Here is a 15,161-nt window from a genome sequence, read left to right as displayed (position 1 = left end):
GTTCCCATATGCGCATCAATGTCAGTCCGTTTGCATCCATTCCGAATCTGTCCTAGGAGTAAAAGAAGAGGGCTTTTTCCTCTCCTGTGGTAGGTCAGGAGTCCTGCAGTGAATCCACCAAAATGGAGTCTTTGAATTGGCTGCTACTGTTCTGCACATCCAAAGCCTAATGCTGAAGCCTGGTCACTACCCCATTCCCAGGGCCACGTGTTCCCTCACCCAGGCAGGAATGAAGGTGGGATCCTGGAGAGAAGGCAAAACAAAGGAGGGCCTGTTTTGACAGATGTGTTTCCCCCTGAAGTAGCAAACGTGACACACAAATCATTGTGGAGAGAAAAATAGAATGTCTTGACTGTTACGTTGAATAGGTTCTCTGGAGGGAAAAAATATGATTAAAATGCACAGTTGGAGTGCTTTGTGTAGTGCAGTCCTTTTCACATGCATTTCTCAAACTTGAGATGATTAATTGAAGAAGCAGAGATACGGCTTAGAAGGCTTTGGAGTGACACAGAGAGACACAGATCTGGATCTTCAAGCAAAGGAAACACTATATCCTTAGTACGATGTTCATTAATTCCTGCTCTGGTGCCTCCAGATGAGTTGTCTCTAGACAGAGTTTAACTTTCTTGATCCTCATCCAAGTAGACAACATTTCTATCCTTCCATTTGTGTAAGCGACACATGATTAAGTATAATAGGGTGCGATGTGCATGCATGCGTGAGAGTAGCTTGTGGACGTGTTGCAGATGGCACTTTCTCTTTGCACCTACTGTATGAACTGCTTTGACCACTAAGAAAAATAATGAGAGCGAAATGAGAGGCAGGGTCTTCATTCATTGTCAGTCTCTCACCTGGCCTGTGGTTAGCCAAATTAATCTCTTGTTTAATGAGATTAATTGGGACAAAATTAAGAACATGAGACAAAAGGGAACTCTCTCTCTCTCTCTCCATGTTGATCAGTTAAAAGTGAGGCCTTTCAATCATTGTATATTTCTTAATGAATCCAGCTTTTACTCAACTGTAACGAATGTCTGTTAGCATTTATTGATAGCTAGGCTAAGTTCACACTTGGCATCCAAGATAACTATATTATGAGCAACTTATTTTTTCAATGGGATACGCTGCTGCTTAATTATTCAGCATTCTTTCAGCACTCTGCTTATGTTCATAAGTTCATCCTTCAACAAGGGCTCCTGCTGAATTCAAATCTCCAAGAGGATGGCATGCTTCTAGAAAGTGAAGAGCTTCAAAGCCATCTTCACTGAACCCCTAGCACACTTTGGCTGAATTCTCCATTGCAGTTCTCAGATTTCTGCACCCAGCTAGCTGCCAAAATAATCAAGATCCAGGACTGAAATAGATGGATGAAGAGATCACAATAGTAAAAAAAAACAATTCCTGGGCTCACAAATATTATAACTCCTTGTTTGTGTATCCTGGAATTAGCTTTCCATTGATCAATAATCAAATGTGCTTAGAATCTGTGAAGATGTCTTTGTCGGCATGATGGATGCACTGTGTGGAACTCACAAGAACAGGTTGACAAAAAACAACACTCAGCCAAAGATACAAACAAGGGGCATGTTTAGCTATCACTGACCTTTGGCCAAGGCCCTCCTCTGCTAGCAAAGAAAAAGAAGCCATCAGTCCACTGACAGCCCTTTGGCCAAGAAGACATGTCTGTCATTCCAATTCCAGATATCTTTTTTGCAACCCTGCAAGATAAATCACGCTGTGAGACCAGCTTGCCTACAGTCACCTCTAAAAGTCATGGCTGAGTGGAAGACTGCTTCATTTTCCCCAACATTACAAAATCCAGCTTGAAAATGACATTTAAGTTTGTAGGTAACAAATGTAAAATGCCCAAAAGCATCAGTTATCGGATTCTGCTGGAGTTCCAGTGCAGGAATTAAAGCAAGACATGCTTATCAACAATTGATTTATATCTAATGCAAAATAATATAGCAAGTTAGCTGTTAAATAAGAAATATATCTTTGACATTTGACATTTGGTGTGTAAATAAACCTCATGCATTTCAGCAAACAATACTAGCAAATTGCAAGTACTGCTGTTATTTGATAATATGGCTGCGTCCACACATGTTGCCACCAGGGGTGTGGAAGAAGCCACACAACTGGCTAGATTCTCACATTGCAGACCAGAATAGCTGGTTTTCTATAACCTGCTAAGCCAAAACCAAGCAAGCCACATTATAGTGCAGCACATGTGCAAACCCACTTTATGTGTCACACCTTCTCTATCAACGATATCTCAGTATCAGATACTGTTGCCAAAGACAATGTTAGCCTTTCGAGGTAGTCCAGACAAGAAGCACAACCTGGAGCATCAGTACTACCTTTATTGTAAGGTTACATTACACAGAATCTTGCAGGACTGAAAGTATTTCTTCCTTTCTCTGTTTTTAGTCTCCAGAAAACCAGAGAGGGTCCCCTCTGAAATGTTTCCCATGCTTTTCCCCCACCTGTGGACTGAACTGCCTCTTATCAGACTGTTGCTTAGGCTGCACAACTTCCTCCTGTCTCCCAAGGTCATTCCTACATACTATCACATACAATTCCTAGAAGCATTTTAAAGTAAAAATTGGGGGAGAAATTCATTTCAGTTAAAATCGTATATATCTTACTGTAGCTCCAAGGAAAGGCACGCTACAAAACCAGGCATGATGGTTCTGAATTCCCATTGCTGAGGAACAGTGAAAATTGGATATTGTGCTCACGTCCTATTAGAGGTCCTCCTAGACACATCTAGCTGGTCACTAAAGCAAATAGGACACTAGATTCTGTAAGCCTTGGGTCTGAAGCAGCATGATTCTTCCTACCTTCTTGTATTCACAACTCTTCTTCAGCAGAGTGGCATTTTAAAACTTTTCATAGGAAGCAGAAATGAAAGCTCAGGGTTAAATGTCTTGTGGCAAAGGGAACACAGAGGCCACAGTCCATATAAAAAGGCCAGGGAAACATAGGAAGTGGTCTTATACCAGGCTACTGAACTGTCTCGCCTAGGATTGCGTTCACTCCAGCTAGCAGCCCCTCTCCTTGGGCTCCGGCACAGCTGGGAGTTTTCTCATCCTTTGTTAGAATGATCAGCGTGCCGAAGGGCTCTATGATCCGGCTATAGCCTCTCCCCAAGAGCAATTGACATTGTGAGATAAGAAACCACCCTCCCCACCCATTATTGTCTGAGTGGCTTTGACCAGGGTCACCACCCAAATTAGATTGTTAGATAACATTTGAAGGACACAAATAAAAACACCAGCACTATTCAATCACTCCCTCTATTAGTAATGGAAACTAAAATCTGAAAGTAATTAACAATCATAAACCTGAACTGGCATGGGCTGGTGAGACTGGCGTCCCTGCCTGACCCAGCATGGTCTTTGCAAGCTCCTCTCCCCATCCCCCAAAGGCAGGAAGTGGCTGTTGCTAACAAGAGCTTCAGCCAGGGCAGGGTTGACTTCACTGTAACATCCTGGCCACAAGCCAATTTCTCAGCGGGACACTGGAGCTCCTTTCCAAAACTCTGACCAGCTTCTAAGCAAGCTGTCATCGCCTGAGTCAGCTGCAGAGCAAAGTGCACATTGTGTAGCATCTCCAGGCCACTGCACTGCAGTCAGGACAGTGGGGGTTCTAAGAATTATAGCATGATTACAAAATCCGTCTGGGAACAGTAGGAAAAAATCTTATAGTAGAATTCTCTGAATGGCTCGAAATGCAAATCAAACGTAGCATTTATCCACCACAGCTAATTTGCAGTCCAGATTGTAGAGAAATATAGCAAGTCCTTGGCTCTTTCAAATGTCTCCAGGCACTCTTGGAGACAGATTGTCATTCCTTGCAAGGCCTTCCAATATCAGTAGCATTCTGCATTCACCTGTTTTACAAAAGTAGCATTACAAAGAGCCTGGATCTTGAAAATAAATTGGGAGATAATCTGTAAGAATCTTATTTCCAGTACTTGAAAGCAAATCCACAACCTCATAAAAACTGCTTTTGGAAGATTTTATCCAATCTATCTCCATAATTCTTTTAAAAATAATGCCTGTATGAAGTGACATTGATAAATAGTGAAAATGGCTCACATATTAAAATGCTGCAACTTGGTATCTAGATCTAGATCTATAATTTGCACCCCTAACTCACTTACTTTTGCCATGAACATATTTCAATTCAATATGTTTATAGCTTTGACCTCTAGTCATAACAAATACAAGCACATATTGTAAATTCTCTTTCACACACACACACCTTATTTGTTGTTACAAGGTTTGGTCAATCCTGTCCAATCTTGTCTCCGTATTCGGGAAGAGGTTATTCCACAGGCTGGGGAAGGTTAGGGGTCCCTTAACAAGACTTCTTTCCCTGATCTCACCAGGCAGGCAAATTAGTGCCTCCTGTGCTTGTCTAATGTGGGAGCTTGTCATTTACTGACATTGCTAATGGTGGATGGAATTGGCTGGTAGGAGACCTACTATGTCATTTTGCCCTTTTCTTTCTACTTTGTCATTGTGGAAGATTGCAGAATCTCAGAGTTCAAATGAAATGCACTGTAGTACAGAAGCATCCATCTTAGCTGGACAACAGTATCACATCAGTAATAATTCAAAAGCTCCGCATGCCTGTTAGAAAATATTGTTATAATTCTTAATTTTATGCTTTAACACTCTTCTCCCCACTCCCCCAGAGTCCTGCTAGGCTGTCTCATCATGGTGATGGTGAGTGTCCTCAAGAAGGATGAGTGTAGAATGCCAGGAGTATAGGCCAAAAGTAGATAGTCCCAGCAGGATCCCCCAAGGGGCACAGTCATCCCAGCCACCCGGGCACCTATTCTGGACAGCAGTGATACAGAAAGATGCTGGAGGCAGATGATCACTTTAGTGACAATGGCAAAGGCATCTATTCATACTGTGCAGGAGAAGGTGATGGTATTTTTCCAAGAAAACCACATGGATATACAAGATAAAGTGATTGACAATATAGTGCTGGATGGTGGGCACCTCAGGTCAGATAGTACTGAACATGCTACTGAGGATCTTTCAGAGTATTGATGATGGAATCACTGAGGACTTCTCAGAGTACAGTACTAATGCTGTTTATGATGTGGCTAGAATAAAACTTTCTGGACATCTAGTTGCTGATGTTGGCATTCAAGGGGAAAAAAATCCAAAGCTGCAATGACAAAATTATAGTAGGAACCTGGAACATAAGAAGCATGAACATCGTTCAACATAGTAAACAATGAAATGAATCAACTACACACTAACATCCTAGGCAACAGCATTTGAAATGAACTGTGTGAGGGACAAGTATTATTCTATCCTTAAAACCAGGAGTACCATCTGATTTTTGAAGTGCATATTTGACAGAGCAGGCAAACTGATGACCCTGGAGGGAAGAGACAGATAACAAAAACCAAGTTGTTTCTGTAGTGTGAATGGAGTCAATATATGAGTACAATAAAGAGCACTGTTTATGTTAGAAGGTGCTAGTATCAGTAGAAAGGGCAGGCTTGAAGCCTCCTTAGAAAAGCAGAGTAACAGGAGTGACAGGTCAGTCCATAGTAAGGTCACCCTATGTTGTTATCAGATCCTACATTCCTGTAGTAAAGGTCATATTATAATTTACACTGCTCTTGTATGACCTACATGTCACTCCCAGTAGGTATATCACCTGTAACCTTGTGGGCTTTGGGGTTGTTCTGTGTTCCTTTGTCAAGGACCCCAGTCATCACTGTAGTTATGCATGCCTGTAAAAGATACTTTGTTGCATCTATCTCCAAACACTTTGGTTCCTTACTTAAGTGGGCATTTTTCCCACAACATCTGAAACTGGACATTTTCATATTATTTACTACTCAGGGCATCAAACACAAAGAAGGAGTAGTATTGCTTTCATAGTTAGGAAGGATGTAGCAAAGACAGTACGTGGGGCATTTATCAAATCAGATCAATTAGCCTTTGTGGACAACCCTTTGATATGCTATCCAAGTTTATCCTCCAACCACTGATGCAGAAGAAGAGGAAGTTGAGGAGTTTTATGGTCAAGTTCAATCTGAAATCAATAAAACATGCAAGCAAGCTGTGCTGCTTGTGGTCAGAGACTGGAATGCCAAAGTTGGAAATAGAAAGGAGGAAAATATTGGACTGTATGGCCTAGGAAGAGAAATTAAGCAGGAGAATGACATCACTTTCTGTCAATCCAATGATTTCTTCACTGCTAACTCATTCTTCCAACAACCAAAAAGGTGCCTATATCTCCCCTGTATGTGCATTGTTAATATGGTTTAGGGGAGAAAAGTTGTTAAGAAATATGTATGGGGAGAAAGAACTTCCCAATTCACTGGTCCTTCTATTAAGATGATGATTCTGATAATAATCAATTTGGCAAATTGTGAAATACATCCAACAGTTCCATCTGGATTGCTCCAAAGACAGAAGGAAGCTCATACAACATGACATTCTGTTCACACATTATTATGTGTACAGGTCAGGCCCTAGGAATTACCTGATATCTAAGCAAGACACCTACTGCAAAGCTCTTGTAGAACTTACACCATCTGCTATCCAGATGAACACTCCTGTTTCTACTCCCATGCACGTTGCTCATGCCTGAAACCATTCCAAGACTGGTGTTATTGCTGAAGTGCCTCCTCCTTTATGCTTGTAGCTTTATTTATTTTATGGCACTATTTCCAAAGATGGGATTTTATGTCACATAGAAAGCCTGCATCAAAAGAGGAGGCTCTCTAAAACAAACATCTTCCGTGTGCCAAGAATGGCGGGGAAAGGGCAAAGCCACACTATGCTCCTCCCTGTTTCCTCCTTATACTTACATGATAAATTGACCAGAGAACTCTCACAACACTATTTTAAACACAGTGTTGTGGAAAGTTGATTCTTTTGCTTAATAACCAACAAGAAAAGAGAAAAGCTTTCATTACAGAAACTTATTAACGATGGCCACTGGATTTGTCCCACAGGAGCAGATGACAATGCTTAGAAAGCAGAGTCTTTTATCAGCTGTTACAGGGGCATAATACAAGCAAGCTTGCAATATACCGATTGGCTAAAATATTCATATTGCAATAGATGGAATACAGATATTTTAAAAGATCTTCAGAGAAAGTTTTCTTTTTCTCTTATACCTCTGATCTTTGTTGTCGATATTGTCTATGTGGTTTGTTCCCTCAACTGACACTGTTCTATGTTTTCTACAACTGTGAGTTGCAGATGAATGCAAGCTTTGTTTCACTAATGTAAAAATCTGTTTTCTAAGATATTATCCAAAATGTTAGTTTTATCTGTCATTTTCATCCTTTTTCTTTGCAATTTGAAAGTAGTAACGTCAGGCTTAAAAAAAAAGTTAGATTTAGGTGCTCCAGATCCTAACAATAGTGTTTATTATTTATATTTTCCTCTTCCCTTAAAACTTCCTTAATAAAATTCCTTTATTAGCCTGCTTACCTGTTTTGACATCTCAAACAGAAGAATGAGATTCAGATGATTCTCAGCTTGGTTTTCCATGTGAATGGAAATCTACATCAAAAAGAAATTGAGAAACCCAGGGATGACATAAGAGCATCACTATCAGTCTACCATAATCCAAATTGTGATGATGTTCTTGAAGCAAAAAGTTGATCTCTTATGACCAGGAATCTTCTTTACAGCCACAGGTTGCTTAGTGAGAGGCATCTGGAGCCTCCCGTTTGGATTAGGGGTCAAAGACGGGAGTGGGTTGCTCCCAAGGAACGAGATTGTGGGGTTTCCAGGGCCAAAAAAGCCACACAGAGGTTCTACTTCTTATCAACAGAACCTGACAACATTTCTTGGTTATTAATCCTGAAGAGTATTTCAGACAATTGGAGGCTAATAGTAAGTTTATCCTAAGAAAAGAGTCTTTCATGGTTCAGTGTGTGATCTCTTGATGCAAGATGCTTCATTTTGGTGATGCTGATTACTGCCCATGGAGTGGGCACCTTAAAGACAAAGTGAGAGTCCAACCAGATCTCTGAAACAGACTTTGATTTTTACCTGTTGCGTTTTAAGCCCCAAAGATACATTGATAATGATTACAGGTTGATTATTATATTTTATTCAAATTACTTACATGTCTTGAATTAGTAAATACCTTTCAGATCCAGCTCAGAAACTGGGTGTGCCCCTAACAGATAGCAAAATGGAAGACAATCTCTTTTTCCTCATGTTTTAACGCGTAAGACTAGACTAGCATTTTGTCCAATTTTATTACGTAAAATGAGGTCCTTCTTTATGTGGAACTTTACACATAGTTCCATCTGTGCCCATACTAAGTAGCAAATGAACCTAAAAGACGACCTGTACTCCGTTGATGGACATGAATAATGTGTGGATGTCATGCATTTCTCCCATCACGTTTCCCATCATGTTTCCTCCTTTCCTTGCAGCTATCTGAGGAATGCACCACTCTACTAGTAATATTTTCAGAAATTTCCAAGAAATAAAATAATTTTTTTTTGTCAAAAGGATCTTTCTTTTAAGTTTCTTAGAAGCCCCTATCAGCTGTATGAAGACAATGGCAAGGACATGCCACTCTATATATTTAGCCTTGGGTTTTGCTTCAGATCAATGTGATGATGGCAGCGTGGAATTTTCCAACAGAAGGTTAATTAACTAGAAGATTGCCTGCATTGTTTCAATTCTTTTATTTGCTTTTGCTTTTAATCCATGTTATGGCTGACCTTTCTATTTCTTACTTATTTGCCATTCCCTTTTTAATATTTAAGCATTTCTGGTGGCACTCCTACATCTTGCGCCATTCCCCTACTTACTACTTTGAGTTACTGCTGGATTGAAGTCAGGTTCTTATTATATTCACGCTATTTCTGAAGCTAAGTTTCTGAAAACCAGCTGCTCTTCCAGCAGAAGCTGTACAAGGAATCTGGCTATATGATGTGGTTTGTCATTTAACAGGCATTCAAACATTCTCCACACTGTTGCAATAGGACCATTATATCTAGGATTAACGTGCTAATTCATCATAAAACTGGAATTGGGCTTCTATGGGCAAAGCCAAACTTGCATGTTTTTTACAAATGTACCAGTAAGAAAGAGCAATGTTTGAATTGCCTTCCAAAATTTATTACAATACTTTAAAGATACGGATTATAAGACACTATATGTTGTATGTATTATCTGCATTGGTTCATTTTCCCAAATACCTTTTCCAATACCATTCATTCATTTTCTCAAATTTGACTGCTTGGATTTAAAAAAAAAACCCAGCAAAAATACCAAACACACACAAATAAGCCACAAGCTTGACTGCTGGTGACTCCATGGCCCTTTCTGTATTGTTTTCCTGGCAGCAACAGATAAGAGGTTGATCCCTGCCTTCCTCTGGGATGTTTCTGCATCTTCCCAATCAGGCCAATAACTCAAATACTAACTAGGTCTGATTCTGCTTCACTTTTTCTAGATCAGCCAAAGTTGTCTAGGTATTGCCATCTGCTGTGGACAAAAAAGAACAGGTAACCCAGTTTTAACAGGTAATTCTCTGACTCTTCACATTTAGTCTGAATTTCCTCCCCCCCCCCATATACTTTGAAAATTCATTTCTTCATTTTATTTCCTTAGTACTGTACTATACTTACTGCTTATCAAATAATATCATGATATGGATGATGAACAAATTCTGTTTATTAAAGCATGGATGTAAAGTCAACAGCCGAGATCCTGATTTCTGTTAAAAGTGTTCAATTTAATCAAAAAAACTTGTATTAATTGCACATATTCCCTGAAGTAAGAAAAATAAGGGTATGAGGAATTCTAGTTCTGTGGAACTCTATGCCACAGAGATTATCTTGTAATAATAGAGGTCTCCAAATGGTCACAGATTCCTCAGAAATGCAGCATTTTTTTACTGGGAAATTCACATCAGAACATCTTGTCTACAACACTGAGCATGATTTTTTCCAATGCCCTTATGTTTTGGATTCTTCTCATGAAAGAACATGTTTTCCTTTCCTATATCTGCTTACCAAGAATGCATCATTTCAACACATTTTCCACTGTCACTCACTTTCCATGCTAAATCTAATTTTAAAACAAAACAAAACAAATTCAGCAACAGAGCTTGCCTTGATCATTTTGTCTGCTTAGATATAGACCTCTACATATCTTGAGGGTTTTATATAGATTTTTTTTCTTTTGTTTTGACAGCTTATCGCTTTTTAAAAATATGTGGTTCTACTTTCTATACATAAGGATCCTTCATTCTGTAATCTACTTGCAGACTACTGCAAAAGTGTTGATACCCTAATTCCCTCCTGACATGTTAAACTACAGCACTGTCGTAACTGCCTTGTTTAGCAACTGTGTCATTTGAGCAACCAATCACAGTTACAACACTTATGAAAAAGTAACTTTATGACCAATCCTTCACAGGTCATAAAGCAAAGGAATTGGAATTGGAAAGCAAAGGAATTGGAAAGCAAAGGAAACTGAAGTAAGATCATAAGCACAGTTGTGGTTTCATTTAGCGACCATTTTGCTTAATGGCCAAGTTGCTGGTCCTAACTGTCGCTGAACGAGGACTATCTGTATCTGTATCTGTATCTGTATCTGTATCTGTATCTGTATCTGTATCTGTATCTGTATCTGTATCTGTATCTGTATCTCTCTCTCTCTCTATGTGGGCGGGTACATATTTACATACACCAAGAGAGATGCTAGAGAATGGTTAAATTGCTGAACCCATTGCAATAATTTCTGTACAACAAAGTTGTTATTAAGATCATATTAAGCATACAACCATATATATGGACAGAAATGCCAAATGAACAAGCTGGGTTCAAAAAAGACAAAGGTACATGAGATTGAAAACTAACATAAGATGGATAATGGAATGAACAAGTGAATACAAGAGAGACGTTTACTTTTGCTTCACTGATTATAGAAGGTCTTTAATTGTGTAGATCATGTCAAACTATGGAATATATAAAAGCTTATGGATCACTAGAATACATTTACAATTAACAAAAAGCAACAATATGAATTGAATGTGGAGAAACAGTTCAGAGAAGGAAATGAGAAAAATACATACTGTCCTCCTTTCTGTTTAACTTACACATACTCATCACTCTGTTCCTTTTCAGGGTAAAGTAACATTATGCAAAGCCCAGCAAATACATTATAAGAATGGCAGGATTTTACTTGTTTGTTTTGGTCATTTGGTCAACTCAAGGCAATGAACAGCTGGTATAAAAACTGGAATTCTCTTTGGTGCCACTAGTTTCTTCTTTCAAGAAAGGCACAAACAAAAAAAGTTAATTTAGCAACCTGGAAGAAATAATTAAGCTTGTGCCACCTGTGTAGTAATCTCACCCCACATTAAGCCACCACATACTCTTTAGAAGAAGGAACAGGTAGGGCAGCGAAGCCTGATGTCTGGAGCAGTGCTTTTTGGATCCCTGCAAGTCCCTATCAGTATGGAATGCAGGAATTTCCAGTTCTTGTTCATTTCTTCAAAAATGTTATTTGAATTTTAGATGCTAGTTGTGACAACATCCTGCTAAGATATTGAAGATACAATTTCTTGTTTATCCTCCTAGACCTCTTAGTGGCATTTAATGCCACTGATCTTGCTTTATTCTTGACAAACTTATTCAGTCAGCCATGGGAATTTCTGGACGTTGGTAGTCAAGATGTAAATAATAAACTTTCTGGATTAGGAACTGACAGTTTAGTGATCATTCATTTCATTTTGGAATTACTCTCCAGAATTCTTTTTTTTTTTTTTTTTTTTACTTCTATCATCTTAGCATCGATGGGAAGCCACTAAAGGAAGAATTTGTAGTCAAACATTGATGCATTCTCTGTTTCTTTTTCTCAGATGTGAATAAGTGTTTATGATGAATAATAGGTTCTATGAGGATTAATAAATTTAAATTTAATCTCATTAAGACAGAGTTGATTATGCTGGGGTGTCCAGTGGATCTGTTTGTGTGGAAATACCTATTTTGATTGGTTATACTTTTGTATAGGGCCAAATTTGTAACATGGAAAAACTCGCGATCTCAGCAAGAGTATCAACTCTTCAGTGATATTTTAGTTAAGATTGTGCATCATATTTGGCTGTATCAACAAGGCAATACTATCTTCTATAATTACATAATGCTATTTATTAATTCAATCTTTGCTGAAGCCTTCTTTGACCTGTATCCTCTTGATTTATCTGCTGGTTTGGGCTTTTTTCATTACCTCAGTTCTTGAAGATGATCTATCGGTCCTGTCAGAGAAAAATACAAATGTGTTTTAGCACCTTAGACAAAGATTGTTATAAATTCAAGGTTCCCAAATTATTTCTCCATCTGTTTGTTAGTTGCCCTGATAAATCAAAAATGAACGTTAATGGGTCACCATCTGAGCAGCTGTGGAAGATCTCAGAATGAGCCCCATTGATAAGAACTTTTATGTCTGAAAGACCAAAATACCCTCTGATTATTTTTTAAAAGAAATCAGAAGAAAGCAGAACTGCATGTGGTCCTTCTTTGAAGCATTTGTGCAGCTACGGATCTGAATAGGCCATTGATCTTGCAGCAGCCTTGCTTCTAAAGGCTGACCCTCAGAATCATATTAGGAAACAATTATTCAAAGGATAACATTTATCATTTGTTTCCATTCAGAAGCTGTGAAGATTCTGTGGGTGACAGATTGTAGCACTAATAACAGCATGAGAACTGTCATGGAATAGCAATTAGTTTGTCAGGCCCCCACCTTCATAGCCTTCCAAAAAGCTCTTAAGACCTGGCTTTTCCCCCAAGTGCTGGGATAGGGTGAGGTGGACAGGAGGATTTAGTGATGGACTGCATGTGAAAGCTTAACTCTGATGCCAGGTTCTTAATGTTTGTGGTTTTTAATAGATATATGTATGCATTATTCTGTTTCATTATTGATGCTGTTTTAACTGTTGGTTGGGAGCCACCCAGAGTTTGATATAAGATAGGCGGCTATAAAAATGTTTTAAATAAATAAATTAGACATAAATCCCAGATTCAGGTGAGATTCGGGTTCAAATCCTCATTAGGACAAAAATAAGTTACCTTGTTTCATTTTAGGCCAGTCTAATCTATCTTGTTGTAAGATTAAAATGGGGGAGAAACCCATAGGGCTCCATGAAGGTGGTTTCTCTATAGTAAAAACAATACATATAAATAATCAAGCTGTAATTAAAAAGTAGATGCCACCAAGAAATAAAAATGATCATGAATGGGACAATTAGATGACTGAGAGCAGGGATGAGTAACCTTAGGTCCCCAACTTGCAATTACAGCCTTTGAACCACATTTGTGTGGTCTATGGAGCTACATCCAATTATAATGGTGAAAAATTACTGGCATACTTTGCCCATATTTTGAGTCAGGAAACATAAATATGAGAGTGCAAGTCCTCACTAGTAAGGCTGTCATATCTGAGCTGGAAAAATCCAAATGATCACTAGATGGAGACATAGACAATCAGAAAACTCCAACTCTTTGTTGTTATTTAGTGGTCACCTGGATTTTTGCAGCTCCTAGGCTAAGCTCAGCCAACATGTTCCCCAAAATGTTAAAGAGCCTATAGCCACCAGTAGGAAGCCCACTTTTGAATTAGAGTAATTGATCCAGCATCTAATATGATCCATATATGCAACTTTCTTCCTTATACCTGAATCCATGCAGTCATTCTCTGATTAAACTCCATGGTCAATTCTTTCTGGAATATGCCCCAATCCATTCCTTTCTAAACTAATAATCTATAGCTCATCATCGTTGCCTTGATACATAAGGCTTTCCATTATTATCACATTCTTAGACACAGCTAATGAAATGTTCAGATGCTTATAATAGCGTATTTTTACGACTATAAGACGATACTTTTTTCTAAAATCCTTATGCTCAAAATTGAAGGGCGTCTTATTCAAGGAAGTCAGCCGAAAAGAGAACCGCGCGGTGGCAAAACTGCCCATACCTTGTCTCTGCGAACGGGCTTCCTCCTATTGCTAGCCTCTAACCACGAGTGAAACTGCCCATACTTTGTCTCTGCGAACAGGCTTCCTCCAATCACAAGCCTCCAACCATGAGTGAAACTGCCCATACTTTGTCTCTGAGAACGGGCTTCCTCCAATCACGAGCCTTATGTAACTGATGTCAGCTGATGCTGAACAAACCAATTGGAACACATCCCATTGGAGGTGGAGAGCCCATAAAGATGTCAGAAAATAAAAACATAAATAAGAGAATGTCTTACTGTGCAAAATTTAAACTGAATGTAATCAGTTTTGCAAAACAGCATGAAAACAGAGCTGCAGAGAGACAGTTTGGACCTCCTCACACTGAGTGTATCAGGTAAATGTTACCTAATTACTAAATAAAAATGTGATCTGCTTTATCTTTAAAATATTGATTTCTTAATTTTGGGTTGGAAAAATGGGGGGCGTCTTGTACATGGGGGCGTCTTATAGTCAGAAAAATACAGTAGATAGCTAAATTTCTATTAGGAAAAAAAATGCCTACCCTTCAGGTAACCCTTATTAGCTTTTAATATTCTGATACATTATCATCTTTGGTAAAAGGCTGATATTTGCAGCTAAACTTTCACTACTGACTCTGTTATTGTACATAGTTTTCATCAGGTAAGTAGTTTGAAATATTTTTTTTTAAATTTGAAGATTATATTAATACAAATACAACTAATTCAATCTACATAATATAAAAGTATATATAAAAAAGAAAAGAAAAAAAGTTTTTTAAAAACATTAAAAAGTGCAGAAAAAGAAGAAAAAGGAAAAAAAGAAAAAGGAGAGAGAAAGAAGAAACCTCCCCTTTCATCCTCAGCAAGCATAATCAACATTAACAACTTATCACTATCTCTTAAAATAAAACCAACCATCTCTTCATCCCATACCCTCACCCCATTCTCCATAAACCAATCTTTAAGAACCTCATCTCCCCATCTTAATCAGCAAAAGTCCATTAAGGGTTATCAGAAATAACAACATAACTATTACAAACTATATCTACTAAACCCAAATTGAATCCTTCCTTTTATATCTCCCTTTCTATTTAAACATGTCCCCCAATTTCCTCTCTTCAAATAAGCAAGATCTTTAAAACATCGTCATAGAGT

This window comes from Python bivittatus, unplaced genomic scaffold, assembly GCF_059951505.1.
Source record: "Python bivittatus isolate LINGU-HERP-01145 unplaced genomic scaffold, Pbiv_v1 ctg000080_np1212, whole genome shotgun sequence".
Taxonomy (NCBI): Eukaryota; Metazoa; Chordata; class Lepidosauria; order Squamata; family Pythonidae; genus Python; species Python bivittatus.
This window is presented reverse-complemented; position numbering follows the sequence as displayed.